Below are 12,669 nucleotides of genomic sequence, written 5' to 3'. Positions count from 1 at the left end.
TCTATCCGGCAGCCACCTGATCACACAGCTATCCATCGATCTAATATCTATCCATCCACAGCCTTACAATCCACCCGCCCAGCAACTCATCCCTCTATTCAGCCACCCACCCACTATCCATCCAGCACCCGGCCCACCCATCCCCTCACACCCCTTCCATCCATCTATTCACCCACCCACCTACCCACCCACCTAGCCATCTATCTATCCATCCATCCATCCACATACCTACCCACCCATTCACCCATTCATCTATCAATCTACCTACCCACCCACCCAGCCATCCATCATCTCTTGAATCTCTACCATGTCCCGAGGACTGTACTGGGTACTGGAGAGACAGAAATGAAAGACATTGTCCCTGTCCTCAAGGAACTCACAGTCTAGTGGGGGAGTCAGAGAACAAAGCAGATGATTCCAGTCCAGAGTGTTAGGTGCTCTGAGGGGTGAGTGGCTAGCTGTGGGCATCGTGGAAGACTTCCCTGAGGTCATCTTGTGTTAAGGCTCAAAATGTAGGTGTGAGTGTCCCAAGAGGTGGGACATGGTTTCCAGGCCAAGGAAGGTAGGTCATGTGACTGGGGCAGGTGGGGGCCCCTCTTCTGCTCCCAAAGCTCAGGCTCTGTCTTTTATTTTCCACTAGAGGCCCGGTGCATGAAATTCGTGCATGGGTAGGGTCCCTAGGCCTGGCTGGTGATCAGGGCTGATCTGTGGGGCACCCACCTTGGCTGGCCTGGCGCCACCTGCTTGCTGGCCGGCCACATCTCCCGATTGCCCTGCCACGGGTGGTTGCCTCCCTCTGTTGGAGGCAACTGGTGGGGCGATGGGGTGGGAAGAGGGCGCCTTGCTGGCACCCGCCTTGGCAGGCCTGGGGCCTGTGGGCTGGGGGCAGCTCCTGCATTGAGCATCTGCCCCCTGGTGGTCAGTGCGTGTCATAGTGACTGGTCATTCCACTGGTTGTTCCGCCGTTTGGTTGATTTACATATTAGTCTTTTATTCTATAGCAGTGGTTCTCAACCTTCCTAATGCCACGACCCTTTAATACAGTTCCTCATGTTGTGGTGACCCCCAACCATAAAATTATTTTCGTTGCTACTTCATAACTGTAATTTTGCTACTGTTATGAATCGTAATGTAAATATCTGATATGCAGGATGTATTTTCATTGTTACAAATTGAACATAATTAAAGCATAGTGATTAATCACAAAAAACAATATCTAATTATATATGTGTTTTCCGATGGTCTTAGGCGACCCCTGTGAAAGGGTCATTCGACCCCCAAAGGGGTTGCGACCCACAGGTTGAGAACTGCTGTTCTATAGGATGTTTGTCTCCCCATGAGGCCTGATCCATTGTATGTGCCCAGCAAACATTCCTCATTGGTGAATGGGAAGTTGGGGATGATCTGTCAAAAAGAATGGCCTTATGGGCCACACTGAGGAGCTTCTGGCTCTGTGGGCCCTGGACAGTTGCAGGCGGGGAATGACACCATTACCCAGGCTCCCTCTGCTCAGCAGGGAGAACAGGGAGGGCGGACGAGGGTGCCTACCCAGCTCCTACCTTTCACAGCCTCCTGGGCCTTCAGCTCTTTCCCTGTGCGGGTAAGAGCCATTGTGTTTACGAAACCTTCCCAATGGTAGGTCTCTCCTGCCCTGTGTGCGTGCATGGGCGGCGTGAGTGTGTGCATGTGAGTGTGTGTGCGTGTGTTGGGGGAAATGGGGGGACAGAGTCATATAGAGGGTGGGGTATATGCAGTGGTGGCCTCTCGAGTCAGGCTGCCTGGTTTTGATTCTCACTCTGCCTCTTGTCTGCTCTGTGTCCTGGGGCAAGTGTCTCAACCTCCCTGTGTTTCAGTTCAGTTTCTCAGCTTGTTGGGTAACAGCCTCGTCCTCATCCGGAGGGTTCTTGGACCGATAAAGACAGTCGTCATGTGTAAGCAGGTAGAGCCCTGCCTGGTACCCGGTAAACACCTGATAAACAGTGGCAGGAAAGTGGAGTGCTGGAGGCAGGCTGTTTATTCATTAGCCTGGGAGCCAGGAGGCCTGGTTTGAAGCCCCCTGTACCTCTGACTATTTAGAGACCTTGGCAGGCTGTCTCAGGCTCTAAGCTGAGGTTTCTCATCTGTGAAGTGGGGACCGATGCCCCGGATAGTTGCTGGGAGGGGCACTGACTCTGGTGGTTCTCCTGCTTGGGGCTTATTGTTGAAATCAGGAAACTCGGGTCTAAACAGCCCGAGTGAAATCTCCATTTGATGAGCGTGTGTGGCAGCCACCTCCACTGCCCACAGACGCTGGGGCTCAGCTCTTCGTCTGTGGGGCCTCAGCCTCCACCCTCCCATGTTCTCCCTGGTTTCCGGGATCCCATGGAAATGGGTCATCCGATGAGTGGGGCTCGGGTCTTCAGAGCAAGTGCTATGGGGTGGAGGGTGACACTTAGTCTGCAGGGACATGGGGAAGGGACGGACCTCTCCCAGCCAGCCTGGGTCTGGGTGCTTTAGGGGACCAGGGTTTCTGACTCTTGTCCCAGATTCAGCACCACCTCCCACCTCATGTCCCTGCTCGGTTGGAAGTCTCAGGGCTGAGTGGCTCAGGCATGCCTGATGCCCCAGAAGATTTGGGTCACAAGCAGGTAAATATTAACTCCACAAACCTAGCTCTGGATGCAGACCTGTTTGGGCTGGCTGCCTGGGGGGCTGCAGGTTCTGAGCCCCCTGCCCAGCTGTTGCCCAGGGTGAGCAGGTGCCCTCCAGGGGAGAAAGGGTGCCTGCCTCAGGCCGGGTGATGGACGGCATTTAATCACCTTCGCTGTCCGGTGGTCAGGGGCTGCTGTCTGTTGTTTAGCGGAGGAGGAGACCGAGGCGTGGAGAGGGCAGGAGGCCTGCTCAGGTCTGCACAGCTAACGGGGCGGACCTGGGGTTGAAACCTGGAGGGTCTCGCTGCAAAGCCCATGCTCCCCGCCTTGGACTCCAGCAGCCTCCTCGCTGCTGTGAGGGCCACACCAGGATGCTCCGTGTGTCACAGGTGCTGAGGTTTGCTTTCTGGCTCCTCTGAGCCTTGGTCTCAAATTCCTCTTGCAGAGTGGGTGCAGGCTGGTTTGGGGTCCCTGGCAGGCAGGATCGGGCTCAGGACACCCGAGAGCAATGAGGCAGGGAGCTGGGGAGCGGGCCCTGCTTGTGATGTGTGAGGCTCCCCTAGGGCCTGGGCTGGGGTTTGGGAGTAACCAGCTGGCCAACCGAGAAAGCCCGAGTTTGCAGACCACAGACGAGGCATCATGGAGACACGTAGGGCCTAGTCACAGTTTCTGTCCTCTGGGAGCTGACACATGAGCAGGAATGTGAACACAGGTTTGGGCACTTCAGGGCCTGGGTTTGAACCCTGCGTCGCATTAGCTGTGGGATCTTGGGCAGGCACCGTTGTCTGGCTCAGCCTGGGCGGCTCCCTTGGAAAGAGGAGTTAAACCCGTACTTCATAGGGTCAGTGCAGGGATGAAGTGACACAGCGCTCCCAGAGCTCCCAGGACATGGCAGGTGCTCAGTGAGTTGACTTCCTTCCCAGGCCCACAGATGACAGTCCTCAAAGGCTGAACTAGAAGGTCTGCAAGGTGAGTCAAGCTGCTTCCCGGTGATGCTGGCAGCCCAGGGGTAGAAGGAGTGACTCTGCTGGCATCTGGAGATGGGACAAGGGGGTGCCAACTCCACCCGGGGGGAAAGGGCGTGTGTGTAAATGAGATGTGGGCTAAGTTTGGCTGGAGAGAGAGGGAGATGTTGGTTTTCACTTGGTCTTGCCCTCCCCTCTCTGTTGTCATAAGCAGGAGCCATCAGCACTCTGGGGGTGGAAGTGACTTGCCCAACGCTGGTCGCATTGGTGGCAGAGCCAGGCTGACGCCCAGCCTGAGGCCAACCGGACCTGGCACCTCCAGCTACCTGGGGTAGGGCCCTAGGGCTGTCAGACTCCGGCCGCCGTGGCCTGCCTGGAGCCAGCTGTGAACCCAATATTCTGGGGCACATGATACACAGGCTGGTCTTTCCTCCACCAACGCACTTTCTGTTTTTCTTCATTTACTTTTCCTTAAAAGGTCACATGTGGAGCTCACCTCTCCTTTCTCAGGCCCTGGAGGGGCGGTGCCTTTTGCCCAGAGCCTGTCCGGGGAGAGCCCTGTTAGCCAGCTGCTGGACTGCAGGGAGGTCAGAGAGAGGCCGAGTGCAAGCACTTGGAGTTGCACAGACCTGGTCCACAGCTGGGCCGGCCCACTCCAGCTGTGTGACCTTGGATAGTCACTTTACTTCTCTGAGCCTCAGTTTTCTTACTCAAGTCAATCCAACCAGCATTTATTGAAGACCTGTTAGATGCCAGGTTACGTGCTAGACATTTTTGTTGTTGTTGTTGTTGTTAATCCTCACCTGAGGATATTTTCCCATTGATTTTTAGGGAAGTGGAAGAGAGAGGGAAAGACAGAGAGAAATAGCGATGAGAGAGAAACACATTGATTGGTTGCCTCCTGCATGAGCCCCGACCAGGGCCCGGGCCGGGGAGGAGCCTGCAACCAAGGTACATGCCCTTGACCGGAATCGAACCTGCGACCCTTTGGTCCGCAGGCCGATGATCCATCCACTGAGCCAAACTGGCTAGGGCAGTGCTAGACGTTTTGGGTAGACTCAGCCACTAGCTTCTGGGAACCTGGAGATTGAGTGGGGACCTGGATCTCCACCTTGAAGTGTCGGGGAGCTTGTGAAATGACCCGTGAAACACCACACACGGCTCCTGGTTTTAACAGAAACTCAGAAACGATGGTGAGCATTCGTGTTGTTCCCAGCCAGTGAGAGCAGGTGCTGGGGTTTCTTGTGAGTTACTGTTGCTTTGATGTCACTTGTTCGCAGGAAAGTGCAGGGTCTACTTCTTGGGGGTCCGTAGGGACGGTGTTGAATGTCCGTGGGCATCGCGATGTGAGTCAGAGCCCTGGTTGCGAGTGGAGTCCGCCACATTCCCCTGGGTGCCCTGACCTTGGCAAAGAGGAAGTGCAACCCAGGTGATGTCCTAGGGTCGTCCACCCTGGGCACGTGGGGGACACCCAAGGGGTGTTTGCTGAGCTCATGAGAGGGACCATGGCAGCCTGGAATGGGCCCTAGTGGGGGTGCAATGGATACAGTGAAGGAGGGATAGCGGATGGGTGTCCTGTGCAGGAGGCGGGGCCTTGTCCTGAGAAACTCCAGAAGATGACACGAGGGCAAGGGTAGACCCTTCCTATGACTCTTTTGCCGAAGGAGGAATTCATACGAGAGTATGACGTGGGACAGTGACCCAGGCTTGGCGTGAGGCGGGGCATTTATGACATATCCACTCTGTGACAGGCACCGGGTAAGGCTCAGTAAGTCCGCTGGGGCAGGGAGCCTTTTCCCATGGTTCACTGATGTATCCCAAACACCTGGGACGGTATTTGGCTCAAGGGAGTGCTTGATCAATATGGGCTGAATAAATGAGTGAGTGTATTACTTAATTGGGTTTTGGGAGTGTCATTGTGCCCAGTCTGCAGATGAGTAAGCTGAGGCTTAGAGAGGTGAAATCATGCATTTGTTCAAGCTCTGACCCACCCATCTGCTAGGATTAAGAAGGAATTCTTGCTCTAGCCCACAGGTTGGGTGTCGGCCTTGCTACGATCCTTCTTTTGGAGAGTGACTGGTTGTGGGAAAATACAGCGACGGGGTCAATGCTGTGAATCACAGGTGATACTCTAGCCATTGGTTCCTGCTCCGATCAGGGGCACCCTTTTAAGGGGCCAGGTTAGGAGGGGATTTGATGCTGCTAGCAGTAAAGGGGGCCCTTCCGGTTTTGGTCCGACATCATCGTATCCTCAGTCACAGCAGGGGGAGGGCCCTGGCTCAGCTCATGTCTGGCACGCAGCCATGCCCGCTCAGGTCGGCTGTCCCTGCCCAGGTGCCTGCGCTAAGGTGGTGGCTGGAGGGCCCGGGTGAATCCCGGTTCACAGGGTCATGTTCCTGCCAGACCAGAACGCCCAGTGAGACTTACCGTGTTTACATTCGGCTGCTTCTGGAGCCCAGGGCCGAGTCCCAGACACAGGGGCTGCTTGGCGAGGCTCTGTTGGGGGCAGTGCACCCAGAACTCTCCCTGGGGCGCACGGGGCCCAATGAGTACTTTGCAGGGCGCCTTTTCCCATTGTTCTCTTCCTGATGTGCCTGCCCACTGGGGCCCTGACCCTCTGGCTCGCCATGAGTGGGGTCCTTGTGGTCCCATCTGCTCACCCGAGCATTTCCCGGACACCACAGGAGCCCAGCTGGCTGGTGGCTGGCTGGTGGCTGAAGATTGAAAACCCCAATCCTCTTGGGGTGTAGTCCTGCAGCCTCAGAGTCTGGGTTCAAATCCCAGCTCTCCCTCTGTGGACACTGTGACCTTGAGCCACTTCCTTAACCTCTGTTGTTGTGTTTCCCAATCTGTAAAATGGGGATGACGATAGCTCCTCTCTCACAGGGTTGTTGCAAAGATTAAAATAATAAGATTAAAGGGCCTAGAATAGCTTCATGCACTAAAAGGCAATTAGTAAGTTGAGGTTGACTTTGGCACTCACTCCCTGGTGGCCTTAGGCAACCCTAGGAGCTGCTGCCTTTCTGTGTGCCTAGTGCCTGGGCTCTGGCTTCCATCCCCAGTACTGTTTGTCCCGGTGAAGGAGTACCTGGGCCAGGTGTCTGGGGAGAGGGGAGCCGGGCAGCGTGCGGGCCCCGGACGCCCCCCGGCAGTCCCTGTCTACCTTCTCCTTGTCTCTGTCCTGCTCAGGTGTTCTCACTGCTGCCGTGCGTGTCCCAGGCCTTGCAGAGAGGAGCTGTTCATGCTGTGTCCATTGTTTCCAGGACTATTTAAAAAAAAAATTTTTATTGATTTCAGAGAGGAAGGGAGAGGGAGAGAGAGAGAGAAACATCAACGATGCGAGAATCCTTGATTGGCTGCCTCCTGCATGCCCGCTACTGCGGATGGAGCCTGCAACCTGGGCATGTGCCCAGATCGGGAATTGAACCGTGACCTCCTGGTTCATAGGTTGATGCTCAGCCATTGAGCTACACAGGCTGGGCTGTTTCCAGGACTATTACCTGATGGATAGCCCTGCCCCCCATCTAGGTTCAGGGCCCCTCCCAGGAGTGCTTGCAGCCCCCCCTCCCCCCTACATCTCCTCCACAGGAGCACTGCCTGCTGTTTATTGTTGCTCCCTGCTCCCTGCTCAGTTCTCCTTCCCCTGCTGAACTATGAGGTCTGAGGGGCAGGGACCGATGGTGAGTGTGGGAGGGTTGAGCCATAAGCTAGGCTCAGCTCGGGGACAGAGAGGGACCTGGCCTCAGAGAGCTCACAGAATTAAAAAGCGGCCGCTTGGTGCCGGGAATGGCGCTGGTGCGGGGGACAGAGAGGCATAACACATGGTTCCTGCCTTGAAAGGCCTCAGTGTGCCCTCTTCCCCACCCCCTCTCTTTCTCCTTCCCTCCCTTCTCCCACCTTCAGTATTCCATATGCTGGGACGGGTGGTGGAGAGGCACAGAGAGGTGGGTCGGAGGTCCACACACATCAGTGACTGTGGTATAATGCAGTCTTTTTAGAGACCCGTAGCCTGGTATTTCTCTGCTGTGGAAACCAGTGGTCATGACTTTGTCTTTGTGTGCCTGTGACTAATAACGGTAACACTACCCTGCGCTAACGAGCCAGTATCTGCGCTAGATCACAGAGGACTTGACCAGATGCCCTTGGAGTAAGGGTTCTGCACCTCGCACTGTTGACACTCGAGCTGGGGGTCATTCTCTGTGGTGGGGCCGTCCTGTGCCCCGTAGGGTGTTTGGCAGCATCCTTGGCCTCTACCCCCCGGATGCCACTAGCATTCCCTGCCTTTCCAGGCGTGACAGCCAACATGTCTCCCGACATTGCCAAATGTCCCCAGGGTGCGGGGGACCAGATCGGCCCGGCCGAGAGCCACTGCCGTAGATGGATCAGCAAGACTCTCTGCCCAGGTCAAGATGGGATGGGAATTTTGAAGTCGAATACTGCCTCCGGCCAAAACAAGCAAAACAGGGAGACAGAGCCCACACCATCGTCCCTGGGTGCGTACATGACCTTGTTTGGCATGAAATGCAAACGTCCATCGGGAGGTGGGCGGGCCCTTGGAGGCTGGGCAGTGTGCGCCTTGGCCCGGGCCACACAGAGGCAGGCTCCTGGCAGAATTAACTGGACTGTCACCAGGTTTTTGTGTCCTTTGTTTTGTGTGGTTACAATGCAGATGAACACGTGGAGTCCAGAGGACCAGCACCGGTCCTGGGAGAGTTGAGTAAATGTTCGGCTGTCCGTCTAAATGTCAGAGGAGCCCTGGCATGCTCCCTCCCCGGGTAGTGCGTATCTGGTTTGTAACGAAGTTGAGTTTGTGTAATTGTTTAGCATCTGCCTCCCTGTGGGACTGTGGAATCCAGGAGGGCAGAAACCAACGCTGTCTTTCTGATCAGCAAATCCCCAGACCTTGCATACCGAAGCGCTCAATAAATATGTGTGGACTGGTTAAGGGGTGGGGTTGGGTGGCAGGAGGATCCAGAGAGATGAAGACTAGCTTTTCTGCCCTCCCCGTGGATGCTGTGAGCTTAAAGGGCCCCAGAATGAGGGAGAAGAGCCTGGAGACCTCAGTGTTAACATAGATGGTACGTGTCTGGGAGAAGTGAGCCCTGGTACTTGCGTCCTGGTTTGCACCCTAATGTGGAAGGAGATGGTGCCCTATCTTCTGACCAAGCCCTGGCCACAGGCCAGACCTTGCATGAGCCTGGCACAGGCTGAGTCTTGGCAGGCAGCGCAGGTGTCCAGCACTGAGCACTGGGCACCTGGTAGGTGTGCCGGCGGCCGCAAGCAGGGAAGAGAACTGAGTTCCGCCCACCTAGGCCTGCACTGTCTCTGCAAGTCCCTCAGATGCTCCTGATGTTGAGTGACAGCCCTGGGCATATGCGCGCGCGCACATGTGTGTGTGTGTGTGTGTGTGTGTGTGTGTGGTCATTGTAACCTTGCTGCCTGGAGGGGATTTATCCCTGAATTTAGCTAAACATACTGGAACGCCAGCAAGGAAATAGATGCATGTGGTTTTTGCCACTCTCCTGGGCTGGTTGTCCAGCCAGCGTGCTTTCCATAAAGGGGGACATCAGCAGCCAGCTCCGAGGTCCCCTCGGCTTGACTAAACGGATTCAGGGGCTTGGACTGTCTCCCTGGCCCCACGCACTGAGCTTTTGTCGTCGCTACATTTTGCACCAGTTAAAGGAACTCGCTTTTTCTTTCTGGGTCCTCCCCTCCCCTGGAATCTTGACTTGAAAAGGGGTGGGAGGCGGTGGAGGCTTTGGGGAACTTACACAGCTGCGTGTTAGCCTCCGGCCAGGTCAAGCTGGTGCTGCCCCAGAGCACATCGCTGGGTCCCCTGCCCTCGGAGGGACTGCTACATGGTCAGATGCTGCAGGAGAGGCTGTGTTCTTCAGGCTTAATCCCCTTGGAGGCCAGGGGTGGGCAGGGCTCTAGGATCACTCAGTGCCACCTGGGGCAGCGCCCTCCTTGTGGGCCAGGGCAGCTGTTCCTTTAGAACAGTGGTTCTCAACCTTCCTAATGCCGTGACCCTTTAATACAGTTCCTCATGTTGTGGTGACCCCCAACCATAAAATTATTTTCGTTGCTACTTCATAACTGTAATTTAGCTACTGTTATGAATCGTCATGTAAATATCTGATATGCAGGATGTATTTTCATTGTTACAAATTGAACATAATTAAAGCATAGTGATTAATCACAAAAATAATATGTAATTATATATGTATTTTCTGATGGTCTTAGGTGACCCCTGTGAAAGGGTTGTTCGACCTTCAAATGGTCGCGACCCACAAGTTCAGAACCACTGCGTTAGAAGGAGGTGGTTGCTCATTCACTCATTCATTCAGCAAACATTTATCGAGCCCCTGCTGTGTTCTAGGCTCTCAGTGAGTCACTTTTTGTGACTCATCTCATCTAACCTGTATAACAACCCTATGAGGTGGGGATTCTTATAGCTCTTGTACTGAGGGGGAGCCAGGGATCAGAACAGCGAAGTAATATCTTAGTGTCACAGGAAGTGGGGAGCTGGGACCCAACCTGGTTTGATCACTGGGCTCACTTTCCTAAAAACCATCCTCAGGGCGAGATGGTGGCAAAAAAGGGTACCCAGCACCCCCCCTCCGCCCCCCCGGCAGGACCAGAGATTGCTGCATAGCAGGAGCCACAGTGGGCCCCCCATTTTCCACTGAACAAGTGGCCGCATTTCTGCAGTGGGATGTAGGCAGGGGTGGGCTCCCAGCTCACGGCACCCAGCATGGGTTCAGTGCTGAGAACAGAAGGAAGATGAGGGAGTTCAGGAATTCTTTCTAGTACCAGCGAGTGGGCAGCATCTAAGCCTGGGGTCCTCAAACTACGGCCCGAGGGCCACATGCAAATACAAATATTGTATTTGTTCCCGTTTTGTTTTTTTACTTCAAAATAAGATATGTGCAGTGTGCATAGGAATTTGTTCATAGTTTTTTTTTAAACTATAGTCCGGCCCTCCAACGGTCTGAGGGACAGTGAACTGGCCCCCTGTTTAAAAACTTTGAGGACCCCTGATCTAAGCTATCTGGTTCTGGGGTTGGCAAGCACCAGTGAGCTTCTTGTTAAAGTGATTATGAAGGAGGACCCGTGTTTGGGACTGGTTCCCCGTGGCGGTCCTGGTCCTGGGTGTGAGTCCACCCCAGGACAGGATTCAGGACCCATCCATTTCAGGGTTGCAACCACTCCTCCACTCTCTCTGCCCCCAGCACCTGCAGCCCAGGCTCCTCCTGTCCCACAGCCCCAGGGGTGTCTTCTCAGAGGTGTGATGTTAATAGCCAGGGGGGAGTGGCCTGGATTCACTGGGGGAGGGAGAGGAATCCCTGCAGGGGAAAGAGGGGGACAGACATCCATCTAATCAGGGATCTGCCTGTGATGAACTTGACTTTGGGTCATCTCTCTCCCTCTCAGTTTCCTCCTCTGTAATGGGGTTGACCCTGCCCTCTTGTTGACCCCCACCTGCTTGGGGGCTGGTGGGAAGACACCCATTTCTGTGCCTCCCTCCAGGTTTGGAGGACAGAGAGCAGCTGGATTCACACACCCTTTTTCTCGGAGGGGTGGGGGTGGGGGGGTTTGAATATGAGAGCTAGCTGCTTGGAGAGTTCAGCCAGAGCTGTTCTGCGCCTCGTGGCTGAGGCCTCTGGTCCCCTGGGGCTCCATGCTGGCCTTGCCTTTCCCGAGACCTCAGATGCTGCCTGGCCTGCTTGCAGGGCCGTGGTCGGGCGGGCCGAGTTATCTTTAGCTCTGAGTTTTGCAAAGGCTGTTGCTTCCTGCCCAGAGCTGTCTTGTGGGACAAAGGGGTCCCCTCCTTGAGAGAGCCAGAGGGTGGGTCTGAAGAAAGTGATCCAGGCCAGACTGGACCCAGCGGGCTGTCTATGAAAGAAGGCCTACTCCTCTCCCTGGCCCACCAGCCAGGGCCTGAGCACCCAGCCTGAACCCTGTGCTTCCTCCCTGGGCAGCTGGGCGTGTGGCAGGTCCCTCACCTGTCTGTGGAGGAGGGTGGCAGCCGTTGGAGCTCTGGGGTCCTGCTTCCTCTCCCAGCCACATGCTTCTGACTCAGCAGAGCAAGAATGAGGTCTTTTTTGGGAGCCAGTTTTTTATGGTCCAAGTCCTTCCTCCCTGCCCTGCCCCTCCCTCCCCTCTCCTTCTGATCACACCCTGCCTTTGGCTCAGACCTCTTCCCATACTGGTTTTGGGGCACCGCCCCTTGCACAGCTTGGCAGTGAGTCTGTTTACTAAGCTCTCCTGGGAGGAGCCGTCCTGGCCACAGGCTGATTTCAGGCAGGAGGAGGCCCAGTCCCAGACCGAGATGCCCAACGGGCCTGGGCTGCCCTATCCCCTCCCCTGAGGGTGGTGGCAGGACTGACCCAGACCAAGGGGTTCCTTCATCCACTTAGCAGGTGTGTGCTGAGGCCTAGTGTTTGCCAGGCCCTGATCCAGGGCTGTGGATAGAGCAATGGACAGAAATAATGATGCCCTGGCCTCCGTCGAGTCCATATTCTCGTAGGAGGAGGCTGTTATAAACAACTAAAGTGTACAGGTGCCCAGAAGTATTAAATACTATGAAGACAGGGGAGCTGGGTCAGGGGAAGGGGCGTGATGGGGAGGTGTGTGTGCTGTTTTAAAGAGGGTGCTGGGGAAGCCTCTGACAGGGTGACCTTTGATCAGAGCCCAGAGGAGGCGAGGGAGCATCCAGGCAGAGGGAGCATCCATGTGTATGACCAGGCAGAGGGAGCAGCACGTGCAAAGGCCCTGAGGCCGGAGCCTGTGCGGGGTGTTTGAGGAACTGCACGGTGGTTCTTGTGACTGGGGTAGAATAAGCTACGGGGGGAGAGGTAGGATCTAAGTCAGGAAGGTAGTGGGGGGTGGGGGTGCACCATGTAGGGCCTTGTAGGCCAAGGTGAGGGCTCTGGCTTCCACCCTGAATGAGGTGGGGAAGCATTTGAGGGTTTGAGCAGAGGAGTAACTTGGCTGCTGTGTTGAAAACAAAGTGGGAGCTAGAGACCAATCAAGGGGTAATTTTAATGGTCCCAATAGGAGCTGATGCCGGT

At 55.4% G+C, this 12,669-nt stretch overlaps 1 protein-coding gene across 1 annotated transcript in view; it reads left to right on the top strand.

The window, feature by feature from the left end:
- Positions 1-1,778: 1,778 nt before the first annotated feature.
- Positions 1,779-12,669, top strand: part of ARHGEF10L (Rho guanine nucleotide exchange factor 10 like) — a 115,409-nt gene continuing 104,518 nt past the window's right edge. The window contains exon 1 of the mRNA XM_023745203.1: positions 1,779-3,599. The gene's annotated coding sequence lies outside the window, so the exon portion shown is untranslated. The remainder of the gene's footprint in view (positions 3,600-12,669) is intronic.

Source organism: Myotis lucifugus, unplaced genomic scaffold (genome assembly GCF_000147115.1).
Source record: "Myotis lucifugus unplaced genomic scaffold, Myoluc2.0 scaffold_523, whole genome shotgun sequence".
NCBI lineage: Eukaryota > Metazoa > Chordata > Mammalia > Chiroptera > Vespertilionidae > Myotis > Myotis lucifugus.
Note: the sequence above shows the minus strand (reverse complement) of the source record. Positions and strands in the feature narration are given on the sequence as shown.